Source organism: Gopherus evgoodei, unplaced genomic scaffold (assembly GCF_007399415.2).
Source record: "Gopherus evgoodei ecotype Sinaloan lineage unplaced genomic scaffold, rGopEvg1_v1.p scaffold_36_arrow_ctg1, whole genome shotgun sequence".
Taxonomy (NCBI): Eukaryota; Metazoa; Chordata; order Testudines; family Testudinidae; genus Gopherus; species Gopherus evgoodei.
In genome coordinates, this window is record NW_022060038.1 from 502,780 (window position 1) to 515,635 (window position 12,856).

Genomic DNA, 12,856 nt, shown 5'->3' on the forward strand with positions numbered 1-12,856 from the left:
AATGGGAATTGCTCGTGAATGAGTTTACTTGTGGGTTTGAGAGTTGGTCAGTTCAAGGCCTCAGAGCCTGAAGCATCCAGCAGCAGGACTGTGAATGAAACAGGTTTTGCTCTCACCCCACTATAAACTGGGAGTGACTCTCCACTGGTGAGTGTAAAACCGGGGGAAGTGCCAGAAGAACCAGTCGTGTGGCTGCTTTAACTCACTTTCACAGTCACTGCTTGTGACCTGAAAACAACTAGCAAATGTGCAGAGGAGAGATTCTGCTGTGGGCAGCAACACCAGGAGGACGCGCCCTGCTTCACCTGGGGCCTGAACCATCCAAACCATCTTCCCTCTTCTGGAATGGAGATGTTCCGTGTTTCTGAATTTATGGTCCTACCTGACGGGCAGCTGTCACACAATGAAGTTTTTGATGGTATCTATGATTCTGTCAACAAATGCAGTCCAGTCTTAGCTGACACTGGAGTTCTCACTGATTTTCTCTTTTGCTGTTACAGGAAACTGAATAGAAGATCCAAGTGGTGGTACATGATGCCAACGGACAATCACACTTTTTTTGACCCTGTAACCTACATCCTGACAGGCATCCCAGGTGTGGAAGAGTCTCAGGTCTGGATCTCCATCCCCTTCTGTCTGATGTACATTGTGGCACTTTTTGGGAACTCTCTCATAATATTCATTATGCTAACAGAACGAAGCCTCCATGAGCCCATGTATCTATTCGTGTCCTTGTTGTCCGCTGCTGATCTGCTGTTATCTACCCTGCAGTGCCCAAGATGCTGATTGTATTCTGGTTTAGAGCAGGGGAAATTTCTTTTGCTGCCTGCCTGACCCAGATGTTCTTCATCCATGTCATTTTTATGGCCGAGTCGGCCATCCTGCTGGCAATGGCGTTTGATCGGTACGTTGCCATCTGCGACCCCCTGAGATACACCATCATACTAACCAAGTCTGTGATCGGGAAGATGGGGCTGGCAGCTGTCACAAGAAGTTTCTGTATAATTTTCCCCATCATCTTTCTCGTGAAGCATCTGAAGTTCTGCAGAACCAACCTCCTGCCTCACACCTATTGTGAGCACATGGGCATAGCCCGGTTGGCCTGCAACGACATCACAGTCAATGTCTGATATGGCATAGCCATGGCTTTTTTAGCAATCGGTTTGGATGCTGTGCTCATTGCTGTATCTTATGGACTGATCCTCAGGGCTGTTTTCCGGCTCCCCTCCAAGGATGCCCGGATCAAGGCTCTCCGCACCTGTGGCTCCCACCTCTGTGCCATACTGATGTTCTACACACCGGCCTTTTTCTCCTCTTTTGCACACCGATTTGGACACATCGTTCCAGGTTATAGTCTCAACCTCCTGGCCAACCTCTATGTGCTCGTTCCCCCCATGTTAAACCTCATCGTGTATGAGGTGAGAACAAAAGAGATCCTGAAACGGGTGATCAATGTGTTTTATCGATCCTGCAGCAGAAGCTCCCTGTTGAGCTAAAGGAGGCAACAGTAAATGCTTTGGGACTTGGAAATTAAAGGCAGGTTTTCATCTGAACTATAGGGATTTTGTAATTATGTACTTCCAGTGTATGAGCTGGAAATCTGGTCTCCCTCGTCACCAGAAGTTGGTCCAATAAAACATATCTCCTCCCCACTTTGTCTCTCTAATATCCTGGGACACACATGGCTACAAAAACACTGCACACTGCCACAGAAGGCAGCCAGACCAAGTAAGTCTTGTTCTAAGATGAAGGGAAACAACAAAACAAGAAAGCACAAAGGTAAAATCACCGTGCAAGAGAGCATGGTGTGTGCTCTTCTGTGACAAGCTACATCTGAGCTGGACTCTTACTGGTAACAGAAAGCTGCACATTGGGAGACGGGCTCTAGTTTTGTTTCTGCCACCGACCTGCTGTGCCACCTTTGGTTTGTTTCTTTCCTCCTCAAACTCCTAAACCATTCTCAGGGTCACAGCTCTGCTGGCCTCAGTCATCCACAGGATCACCCGGGGGGGAGGAGTGAGGCAAATTTGCCCCAGGACCCGCAGAGGTCCCGGAAAGGGCCCCCAGAATTGCATTGCCCCAGGCCCCTGAATCCTCTGGGCAGCCCTGGTCCTCCATTCTGCAGCCAAGGCCTGCGTCCCACAGACCTTGTGTTTGGCTGCCTTACAGCACATTTCATGTGAATGGGCCCGGCTTCCCCAGGCTGATCTCGATCTCTTCCCTACACTCATGGCTTTGTAGGGGGTGGCTGGGTCGAGAAAGATTAGGGTTGCTGTGGCCTGGTGCCTGGGCGAAAGGCTCATTTGCACATGCTCTCTGGTCCCCCTGACTGTGGGAGAGAGAGAGAGAGAATATAAGGTGTGTGTGTGTGATTAGCTGTGTCTTACCTCGTGTTAAAGGCATGCTTTGCCACTGAGGATAAGGTGCTGATTCCTCCAGGGGATTAGCCTTCTGCTAATGTCGGAAACTCTCATCTCTAGACATTTTGGGTATGTCTTGTAGTCTCTCAGTGAACTTGAGATTTGATTCTATGTGGACGCAGAGGTTGGTAATGGAAGGGACAAAGGGATCTTGAGTCTAATGTGCTAGTGAAAATGGATGGTCTCTTTAAGACAGAGTCCAGCCTTGGAATTGGCAATGGTGAAGAATATGGAAACTACTGACCAAGCTACTGTCTGTGTACATGCAAATTACCTGATTGACTGTGGAGGAGAAAGACTTGCCCTTAGCTGTTAACTTTTCACAGCAGACAGGACATTCCAGACCTAATGTGCTGTATGAGAAGGGAAACTGAGGCGCACCATCATATTGCTTTCATGGCTAAAAGTCAAAGTACCTACACTATAGAGAACATTAATAGCTACATTGACTTGATGTTAATTGGGTACCAAACATTAGCCAGAGCTTGTATGGACTCTCTGGACAGAACCAGTGCAGCACGCAGAGAGGACAATATCAGCCCTGTACCTGCCAAATTCTGGGAGCAGGGCCTGCCTCTTGCACACAACCTGACTTTGCTTCATATCGGCAAAGTTTTGACCGCTACTTTAGTTCAGGCTTCAGGCCTCCTGCCAGGCTTCTGATACAAGAGTTTATGTGGCAGACCGTCTTCCTACTGCACCCTTTGTTTTCTGTCTTTTAACCTGTTACTGACCCATGAGAGGACCTTACCTCTTATCCCGTGACAGGTTACTTTGCTGAACAGCCTTTGGTGAGGGACCTTGTCAAAGGCTTTCTGAATGTCCAAGTGCACTACAGCCACTGGATCTCCCTTGTCCACATGCTTGTTGACTCCCTCAAAGTATCCAATAGCTTGGTGAGGCAGATTTCCCTTTGAAAAGCCATGTTAACTCTTCCCAACGCATTGTGTTTATCTTTTAATGCCTTTAGAGATATTTGCTGCTAGCAGTCGCAGATGGGCCATACGCCACCGTAGGCAATCTCATTATACCATCCCCTCCATCAACTTATCCAGCTCACTTTGCAGATGAGGAAGCTGAGGAGCAGACTGCACTGAGATGGAGAGATAGACTCCCCTCTGGGGGCACAGTGGAATCAAGGGGGGCTGATGGCTCGGCAGGGGTGTGTGTGTCCCAGCCAGGGGCTGCCTACTCTGCGAGTGCGGAGCCAGGCTGTGGAGCAGAGGCAGGGCAGGGGCAGGTCTGTACCTCAATGAACTGGAAGTTCACAACCTGTTTAATTTTCCCCATTATTGCAGTAGCTTCTGGTGGGGGTGTGGGGGGGTCCCTCTGGCTCTGGGAGGAAGGAGGGAGGCAGAGAGTTAGTTACAGACCCTGTAACACACCAACTCTAGGTTAGCCATCCCGTACTTCTGCTGTACACCACAGAGGAACAAGAGAAAACAGTTCCTTCCTTTCACTCTAGGCCAGTCTTGTAACCCCAAGGCAAAGTGTCTGCATTTCATGTAGTCCCCAGATGACTACCACACAGGCTATGAATATGGGGTGGGACTCAAGAGATCTGGGTTCTATTCCGAGCTCTGCCACTGGAGAACCTTGGGCAAGTCATGTCACTGCCCTGTGCCTCAGCTTCCCCATATGTAAAATGGGAATAATGATACTGACATCCTTTGTAGAGTGCTTTGAGATCCACTGATGGAACAGCTCAGTATTATTACTTAATCTTGTATCCATTAGGGCCCAATGGCCTGTACCGGGCATCTCCCAAACTAGCAAATGGAGATGTGATCCCTACCTCAAGGAGCTTACAAACTAGGCTAGACATAAGCAGGGAGAAACAAGGCCGCGCATGCCACAGCTGTGCCCTCGTTCTGCAGCGTGACGGACAGCAGGTGCGGAGCAGAGAAGAAGCAGGGTCAGGGCTTTGGTTCTGACCCTGCACCGCTGTCCTTGCTTTCACCAGAGTTATTCCTGATCCGCACCAAGGCAGAGGAAAATCCAACCCATCCCTGGCTTCACCTCCCCATTATTCAGAGATTCATTAATTCCAAGGCCAGAAGGGAACATTGTGCTCATCCAGTCTGAACCCCTGCATCGTACAGGCCAAGGAACTGTCCCAGAATAATTCCTAGAGCAGATCTGCTAGAAAAAAACATCCCGTCTTTACTGAACAGTGGTCAGTGATGAGAATCCACCACAACCCTTGTAAAACTGTTCCAAGGGTTAATTACTCTCCCTGTTAAAAAGTCTCAATTTGTCTAGCTTCAATTTTCAGGCATTGCATCACGTCAGACCTTTCTCGGCTAGACTGAAGAGCCCGTTGTTAAATGTTTGTTCCCTGCGTAGGTACTTACAAACTGTGATCAAGTGACTCCTTAATTTTCCCTTCGTTAAACTAAACCAATTGGGCTCTTTGAGCCTATCACTATCAGGCAGGGTTTCTAATCCTTTAATCATTCCCGTGGCTCTTCTCTGAACCCTCTCCGATGGATCAGCAACTTTCCTGGGTCTGTCCATTTCGGGGAGCAGGGAGGCAGGGGATGCCAACAACATTACTGCTCACAAAGATGTCCTCGGTGATGTCACAGTCGGCCCAGCTGTCAGGCCATGCGGTGAACTGCTGGAGAAGCAGGAGGGGCAGGAGGCAGCTGGTGCCCTGGGAGTAAAGAGGTGGGGGCTGGTATGCATGATTTGGGCCTGGATTCTGGCATTACACAGGGCAGGGGGAGGTCGGTTCCCTTCTCGTGCTCCCCCACCCGTAGATCTGGGATCACAGCAGCAAGAACAATACTAAGAATATCACCATAGTTAAGGAAAGCCAGCCCCGCCCCGCATTCCAGCTCTCCTGGGCCCTCCCTGAGCCTCCCTAAGCATGGCTGACAGCGGAGAGAACACCATCACCTGCCCAGTCATCGCCGCCAACCCCCGCATCATCCGAGTCACGGTGAAAACCCCGAAGCTGAAGGAGGAGTTTGTGGTGCCAGAGAACAGCACCATCAAGCAATTCAAGGAGGAGATCTCCAAGCACTTCAACTGCCAGACCAGCCAGCTGGTGCTGGTGTTTGTTGGGAGGATTTTGCAAGACCAGGACACACTCAGGCAGCGGGGGATCCAGGATGGGATCACTGTCCACCTCGTCATCAGGACACAGAAGAGAACCCAGGACAATTCACTTCCACACGTGTACATGGCTAGGAACGTTGCCCCCACCCCAGCGCCGTCCGGCATCGCCCCCGCCCACAGCAACGCCTTTGATCTGAGCAGGAGAGGCCTAGGCGTGAATGTGTCCAGCACCGAACTTCAGAGCCCATTGCAGCTCCTGGCCAGCTCGGAGATGATGGCCCGGAAGGTGGAGAACCCATTTATCCAGAGCATGCTCTCCAACCCTGACCTGATGAGGCAGCTGATCATGGCCCACCCACAGATGCAGCTGCTGGCCCAACAAATCCCAGAGATCAGCCGCATCCTCAACAATGCAGACATCATGAGGGAGATGCTGGACATTGTTCGCAACCCAGAAATGATACAGGAGATGAGGAGTCAAGACCGAGCCTTGAGCAACTTGGAAAACATCCCAGGCGGGGACAATGCCTTGAGATGCGCCTATACCGAGCCCCAGGAACCAGTGCTAAGCGCTGCCCAAGAGCAATTTGGAAACCTTCCCTTTGCTATGCTGGTGAGGAATCCCTCCTTGGAGGGTGTGTGTGGGGGTGGCCAGCCGTCCTGCGTAGATCACAGAGACCTGTCGGCTCCTCCCTCCGTCTCTCAGAGTGCCACAAGTATCTGCACCAACAGCACCTGCGGGGACCTGGACAGCGGTGTTACCAGCAGCAGCACCAACCCTTTTGGGCAGAGCTCTTCGGTGCCAAATCTGGGACCGGGGATGTTCACTACAGGAGGGATTCAGAACCTGGTGCAGCAGATCACTGAGAACCCCCAGCTGATCGTGAACTTGTGCGCATCCTACACCAAGTGCATGATGCTGTCGCTGATACAGAATGCTCAGCTGGCAGCACGGGCCACCTTCTCGGCGGAGAGCCCCCAGCACCAAGAATCAGTGACGCATGGGCTGCCAAATTTCTTTCAGCAGATCCAGAACCCTGAGATGTTAGTGGCCATGTCCAACCCGAAAGCCATGCAGGCTTGGCTGCAGATTGAGCAGGGGCTGCAGACGTTGGCAGCAGAGGCCCCTGTCCTTCTGCCATGGTTTACGCTCCGTTTGTGGGGACTGGGAAATCCTGGGAGCTCTGTAAGTGCGACTGGCCCGAGCCCTGCACCCAGTGAAATGTCACACGCAGCGCCGGCAGCATCTGAGCAGGGACACCAACATCTGAACATGCTGCGGATGCTGAAAGTTCTTCCTGGGACGAATCCTCAGCACTTACAAGCTCCAGAAATCAAATTTCAGGAAGAACTGGAGTAGCTGGAATCAATGGGCTCCTTGAACAGCGACGGGAACATACATAGCAACCGGAGAAGATATCAGCGCAACCGTGGGAAGACAGAAACCTCCAGCCCACCCGTCGTAGCACCATCTCTGGAACCTGTTCACTTGGATTTCGGTCTTATAAAGAAACGCCAGTAATGGTGCACCTTTTGGTGGGGAGCTGTCATTTTCTTGTCAGAGGCTGGAAGTCAGTAGCTTTTGCCTAAAGATGGTCCATGCTTCAGCCCTGTGATAACGTGCTATTACCTAGCAGCTGTCCTCTAGGGAGTTTGAGATAATGAGTTAATTAATTATGAGCATCACTACATCTCTGTGAAGCAGATATTATTTAGAGCTGGGCAAATATTCTGTCTCTCCACCTGGGCCCGGATGAGTGTAGTATTCGATTGACTGACATGCAGTTAAGAATTTCTCCTCACACCACCCCTGTTAGCTAAGGATATGTCTGCAAAAAAGTCCCTGAGCCCCAGTCAACTGACTCAGGCTTGCAGGACTCATGCTGTGTGGCTAACAATAGCAGTGGAAACATTCGGGCGGAGTCAGTTGACCTGGGCTCTGAGACTCACTGCCAGGAGTTTGTGTGTGTGTGTGTTTTGAGGTTATTATCCCCATGGTGTAGATGGGGAAACTGAGGTACAAAGAGATTGATTCTTCTAAAATTACACATGGCATCTGTGTGAGACCTGGAATAGAACCAGATCTTCTGGATCCCAGCCCAATAGTTGTGACTATAGTTGTGAAGCTCTAACCACAGTGGCTGGCTGTGTTTGTGCGATTTTACATTCACTGTTCAGCGCACGTTAGGGAACTTGTGATTTGTTCACACGGATGTTTTTGGAGAAGTTTTTATTGGTGTAAATATCAGTATTCGTCAGTGGTGACATGTTGGAAGCGCTAACCTGATGTCATGCAATTAGGAAACAGAAACCACGCCGCATGGCTTAGGTGCTCAAATAGCAAACCTTGACTATCTAACCTAAACACTTAGCAAACAAGTCTGAGGCCAAAACATGTTCAGAAATGCCCTTTGTCTAACAACTACAAATGATGAAAAAAATCAGGAATGTTACGATTGGTGTGTGGCCAAATTGCAGATGGAGAAGGGTTAAATCTGCAGAACGAGTTGTTCCCAGTGACCAATTCATCCTGAGATCAGTGGAGTTACACCCTGGATTAATGCAGCCCACTGCACTAGTAACCATATCCCCTTGTATCCACACCTAGGGCGGTGGTGGTATTCAGATGGAGGGCAGCTGGTCTTCTCTGTCCTCTTTCGTCAGCAGGTAGGCTCAGAGGAGATCACCTCTTCTACCTCCTGGAGGAGCAGTTGAGCTGACCTCCCTCTTGTTCTGGGAGAGCAGGACCTAGAAACACCTAACCAGAAGGGACCAGTCAGATGGTCTGCATGGCCAGACCAGAGAGCCCACCCATGGATTTCTCCGTTGTGTCCCATCACTTAAAATGTGACCATTGGATTGCATCACCTACCATGCACTGTGGGGTGTAGGTGCCTCTAAACGCTCAGAGACTAGAGCAGTGGGACCAACAGAAGGTGTTTCGGGGTCCTGCTGCTTGTCACTGGAGGAGCAGAGGGACATGGGAGGTAGCAAACTTCCCCACTGGAGAGCTGAGAGAGGGGAGGGCCAGCTGGGTGTCTGAGAAGACAGACTGTCATGGGCCATCCTCTCTAAGTACTGACCCTGTGAGGAGAAGAGCTGCATGTCCCATGGGAAGATGACCTGCCCCTGGGAGAGAAGTGGGACACAGGGAGACGGTGTGTGGGTGAGGCGGGGGGTGGACGGTGCCCTGCAATCAAGAACAAGAGCCATTGCAGCCCCACTGCTGCCCGGAGGCGGGAGTGGGGCAGAGGATGTTTTCCAGGGGATGCACTTTCCCCAGAAGGAGCAGCTTGGCAGGGAACGGGCCAGAAGGCTGCCTCTGGTGAAAAGTCGGGTAGGAGGATAACATGGGGAAGCCAGGCGTGGGCACAGTTCACACTCTGTGTTAGCCCACCGTTTCTCAAATGCGGCCATCAGGGGGTTTCCCTGCAGCCAGGACAGCTTCCTCCGTGGTGGTGGTGGTGCGGGGGTGGGTGGCAAAGCCCCTCCCTGTTGCTCCTGGATGCCCTACCCTGCACGTGAAGCCAGGTGAGCCCAACACCGCAGAAGCATGGTGAGTTCTCTACTGGAGGAGGGACCGGGGGCTTAGTGAGGCTCGGACTTCAGCCCTGGGGTGGTTGGGCGGTGGGGACTTAGAGAGCCTGGCTGCAGACTAGGGCTCCAGCCCTGGCGCGTCAGACTCCAGCCCCTGGCAGCATAGCGGTTGGCTCTGATCTGTGGTTCTAGCCACATGGCATTGACCCCCAATCACACCAGCAGCTGCTGGCCACCATCCATACATGCCAACCCTCAGCCCTAGTCACTGACCCTGGGTGCTGGCCCCAGGCGCCAACCCTGAGCTCCAGTGGCTTCCGGCCCTGGGTGCAGCTCCCCGGCGCTGGCCTCGGGCTCCAGCAGGTGCTGGCTCTGGATGCTGACCCCTAGCCCTGACCATGCAGCAGCAGGCACAGACCCTAAGTGCCAGCCCCAAACCCCGGTGGCAGTCAACCCCTGGCTGCACGATCTGACCCCTAGCCCTCGCTGCTGACCCCGGGCACCGCTCCTGGATGTCGATTCTGGGTTCCGGCAGGTGCTGGCCATGGGCGCTGATATCAGCCCCAGTCACACGGCAGCAGGCACCAACCCCAGTCTCTGGTGGGTGCTGACTCCTAGCCCCGGCTGTGCGGCAGCAGTTGCAGACCCCAAGCACTGACCCTGGGTGCCGACCCTCGGCCCCGGTCGCACAGGAGCAAGTGCCGGCTCTGGGTGTTGACCCCCAGCTGTGTGGCAGTGGGCGCTGATCCCAGCCCTGACTACACAACTGCGGGTACCAACTCTGGGCTCCAGTGGGTGCTGGTCCAGGGCACCAAACTACCTATCCAACCATGTGGTGGCGGTGAGCCCCCCATCCAAGCTCCCTGGCCCCTGCTGCTTCCCACGCCCCCCCCCCCCTTCCAGGTCTTAACTTGCCAGGACTTGCTGTGGAAAGTGATATTAACAAACATACAGATGGCACTTTTCACAGTAATATTTGTATTATTGAGTCTGCAAAAAACAAAGACCCTACATAAATAGCAATGATCTGGATGTGCCTAGGTGCTATTTATTTGTTTTTCCTAAAGCTGACGAAGTATTTTAGGGAAAAGTGTCAGTGCGGCCACCAGCAAGAGCCGGTGGCTGCACATTGAGGCCAGCAAAACATTTGCTGTGAGAACCCCTGTGTTAGGCAAGGTAACCTCCAGATGCCATGGGTACAGGGGCACTGTGTGCATGGGTGCTGGAGGGAAGGATGGGCCAGGATAGGGTGATCCTAGGCCTGTTTTCAAGGGAAGTGCCAGCCACCAATGCCTTGTCTGCTTACTGTGACATCAGCAGTGATGTCACAGTGCCCCAGGATAGGCAAGGTGGAAATTCTGCATGGGCAGGTGGCATCAGCAGCAGAAAGACCATGAGGGAACCAGCCAGGTTGTGAGTGAACAGAGGAGCAGGCCAACATCTGGCTGGTATGTGCGCTCTCTTTGGCTTCCAGCAGTACCACGGGGAGAGCTGGCCAATTCCCCCTTTCCTACCGCTCTGCCCCAGAAGCCCGTAACGATAGCGGCACGAATGACCGCCGCCGTACATCAGCCAAAAGGAATTGTCCTCTCTCACGTCCCATCTCCTTCCCCTGGCGCTTCTGCTCCCTGAGGAAGGACCAACGCGGAGCTCCTGGATCCCAGTCACCATGTCCGAAAGCCGACGGGCCCCCAACACTAACCAAGCAGCCATCACAGCCGAGTCTGGTGGTGTCCTCAAGGTGACGGTGAAGACCCTCAAGCAGAAGGAGCAGTTTGAGGTAGCAGAGAGCAGCACCATCTGGGCATTTAAGAAGGAGGTCGCCAAGCGCTTCAAGGCTCCCTCTGACCTGCTGGTGCTAATATTTGCTGGGAAGATCCTAAAGGATCAGGACACACTGAGCCAGCACGGGGTCCGCAGTGGATTCAGCATCCACCTTGTCATCCGGTCCCAAAAGAGGCTCCAGGACCACCCGGCTGAGCTGACGAATGCTGCCACCCCACCGATGCCGTCCGCAAACAGCAGCGCTTCTAACCTGCTTGCCTGGGGGCAGGGCCCCACTCTGCAGCACCTGGGCCTCAGATACTCCAACCTGTCCGAGCTGCAGGGGTGCTTGGAAGAGCTGGTGGCCTCCAGCCGGGAGTTAGTGGGCCAGGTCATGGAAAACCTCTTGTTTGAGATCATCAGTTCGGACCTGGATCTGAACACCATCAACAGCAACCCGTTCCTCTTGGGCTTCCTCGTCGGGGTGACAGGCATGAGCGTGCTGGGTCTGGATCCAACCGATGTGTCGGATTTAATGAGCGAGGCCTCAGAGGCTGACAGTTCCATACAGGACTTGATGAGTGAGGTGGCACAGAATCCCTTGGTGCAGAACATCCTCACCAACACAGACCTGGTCCAGGAGATCCTTCTCTCCAACCCGCAGATGCAGCAGCTGGCCGAGCAAAACCCCGAGATTAATCACATCCTCCGCAACCCAGATTTCATCCGGGAAATGATTGAGGTCTCCAACAGCCCGGCAATGCTGCAAGAAATTATCAGGAACCATGACCGAGCCTTAAGCAACCTGGAGAGCATCCCCGGTGGATACAATGCCCTGCAGCAACTGTACAGCGAGATAGAGGAACCAATGATGAACGCTGTGCAAGCCCAGTTTGGGAGCAACCCATCTGCATCATTAGAGAATAACCCACCGTTGGATGGGGCCAGTCCGCCAGCCCGGATGGAAAACAGAGACCCTTTACCAAACCCTTGGGCCGTTCGGACGAACAGAGCCGGTGATATTGTGAATAACCATAGCAATCGTACCAGCCATAGCACAGGGCAGAACTTTACTGTACTAAATTTTGGGCCTGGAGCAGGCCCTGGGTTTGCCAACATAGGAGGAATTCAGAGTATGGTTCAGCAGCTAACAGGAAACCCAGAGTTTATGCAGAACATGGAGAGCGTGTTGTCCAATCCTAACGGCCCAGCACAGATGCTGCTGAACAATACCCACCTCTCCAATGATGGATGTTCTCGGCCTCAAGATGAAAGGATACATCAGGTCCCTCCGGAGTTGGAGAGCGCTGAAATCGCCCCCTTACTGACCAGCCCTAGAGCCATGCAGGCTTTGTTACAGATTCAGCTGGGCTTGCAGACGCTCTCGGCCGAGGTTCCAGATTTTATCCTAGGGCTGGGGGACCGGGACGTGGAACTGGAGCTGGAAAGCATGGAAGGGTCCATTCCCAGTAGCGAGTCCGAGGAGGACGTCAGTCTAACGTCAGACAAGGATGAACCTGAAGGCCAAGAGTGCGTGGATCAGCAGAGGCCAGACGTCAGATTTGAGCGACAAATGGAGCAGCTCAGAACGATGGGCTTCCAGGACCAGGAAGCAAATTTACAGGCTCTGATCGACACCGAAGGGGAAATCAATGCAGCCATTGAGATGCTAACAAAGTCCCAGCCAAGCAAGATATTGTAACATGTTCATTTTGCCTGTTGTAATTCTGTCTTGTTACATACTAAAAACAGCTTGGTGCATATTAAGGTAGCGTGCAGCAGCTTGCTTCCAAAGTGCTCCCTCCCTGCACGTGTTCCATGCAGTACCTGCCTGTTGTGCTATGCGCGGCACATAACACACAAGAGTCAGTCCGTGCCCCAAAGAGCTTCTGATCTAAAGAGACGAGACAGGCACGGGGGGGTTGGGTGTTTTTCTTGCCATGTTACAGAAGGAAATTGAGGGTGGAGGGACCCAGAGCGCAGGCCCCAGCCCAAGACTGAATGTCTACACAGCAGTTTTTAGCCCCGCAGTCCAAACCCTGCAAGCCTGAGTCAGCTGACCCAGAGCAGCT

At 52.7% G+C, this 12,856-nt stretch overlaps 3 pseudogenes; all 3 read left to right on the forward strand.

Annotated features, from left to right (window-relative positions):
• Window positions 1–531: 531 nt before the first annotated feature.
• LOC115641873 lies at window positions 532–1,496 on the forward strand (annotated as a pseudogene).
• A 3,796-nt stretch (window positions 1,497–5,292) lies between these two features.
• Window positions 5,293–6,843, forward strand: LOC115641874 (annotated as a pseudogene).
• Window positions 6,844–10,689: 3,846 nt separating this feature from the next.
• Window positions 10,690–12,486, forward strand: LOC115641876 (annotated as a pseudogene).
• The last annotated feature ends 370 nt before the right edge of the window (window positions 12,487–12,856 follow it).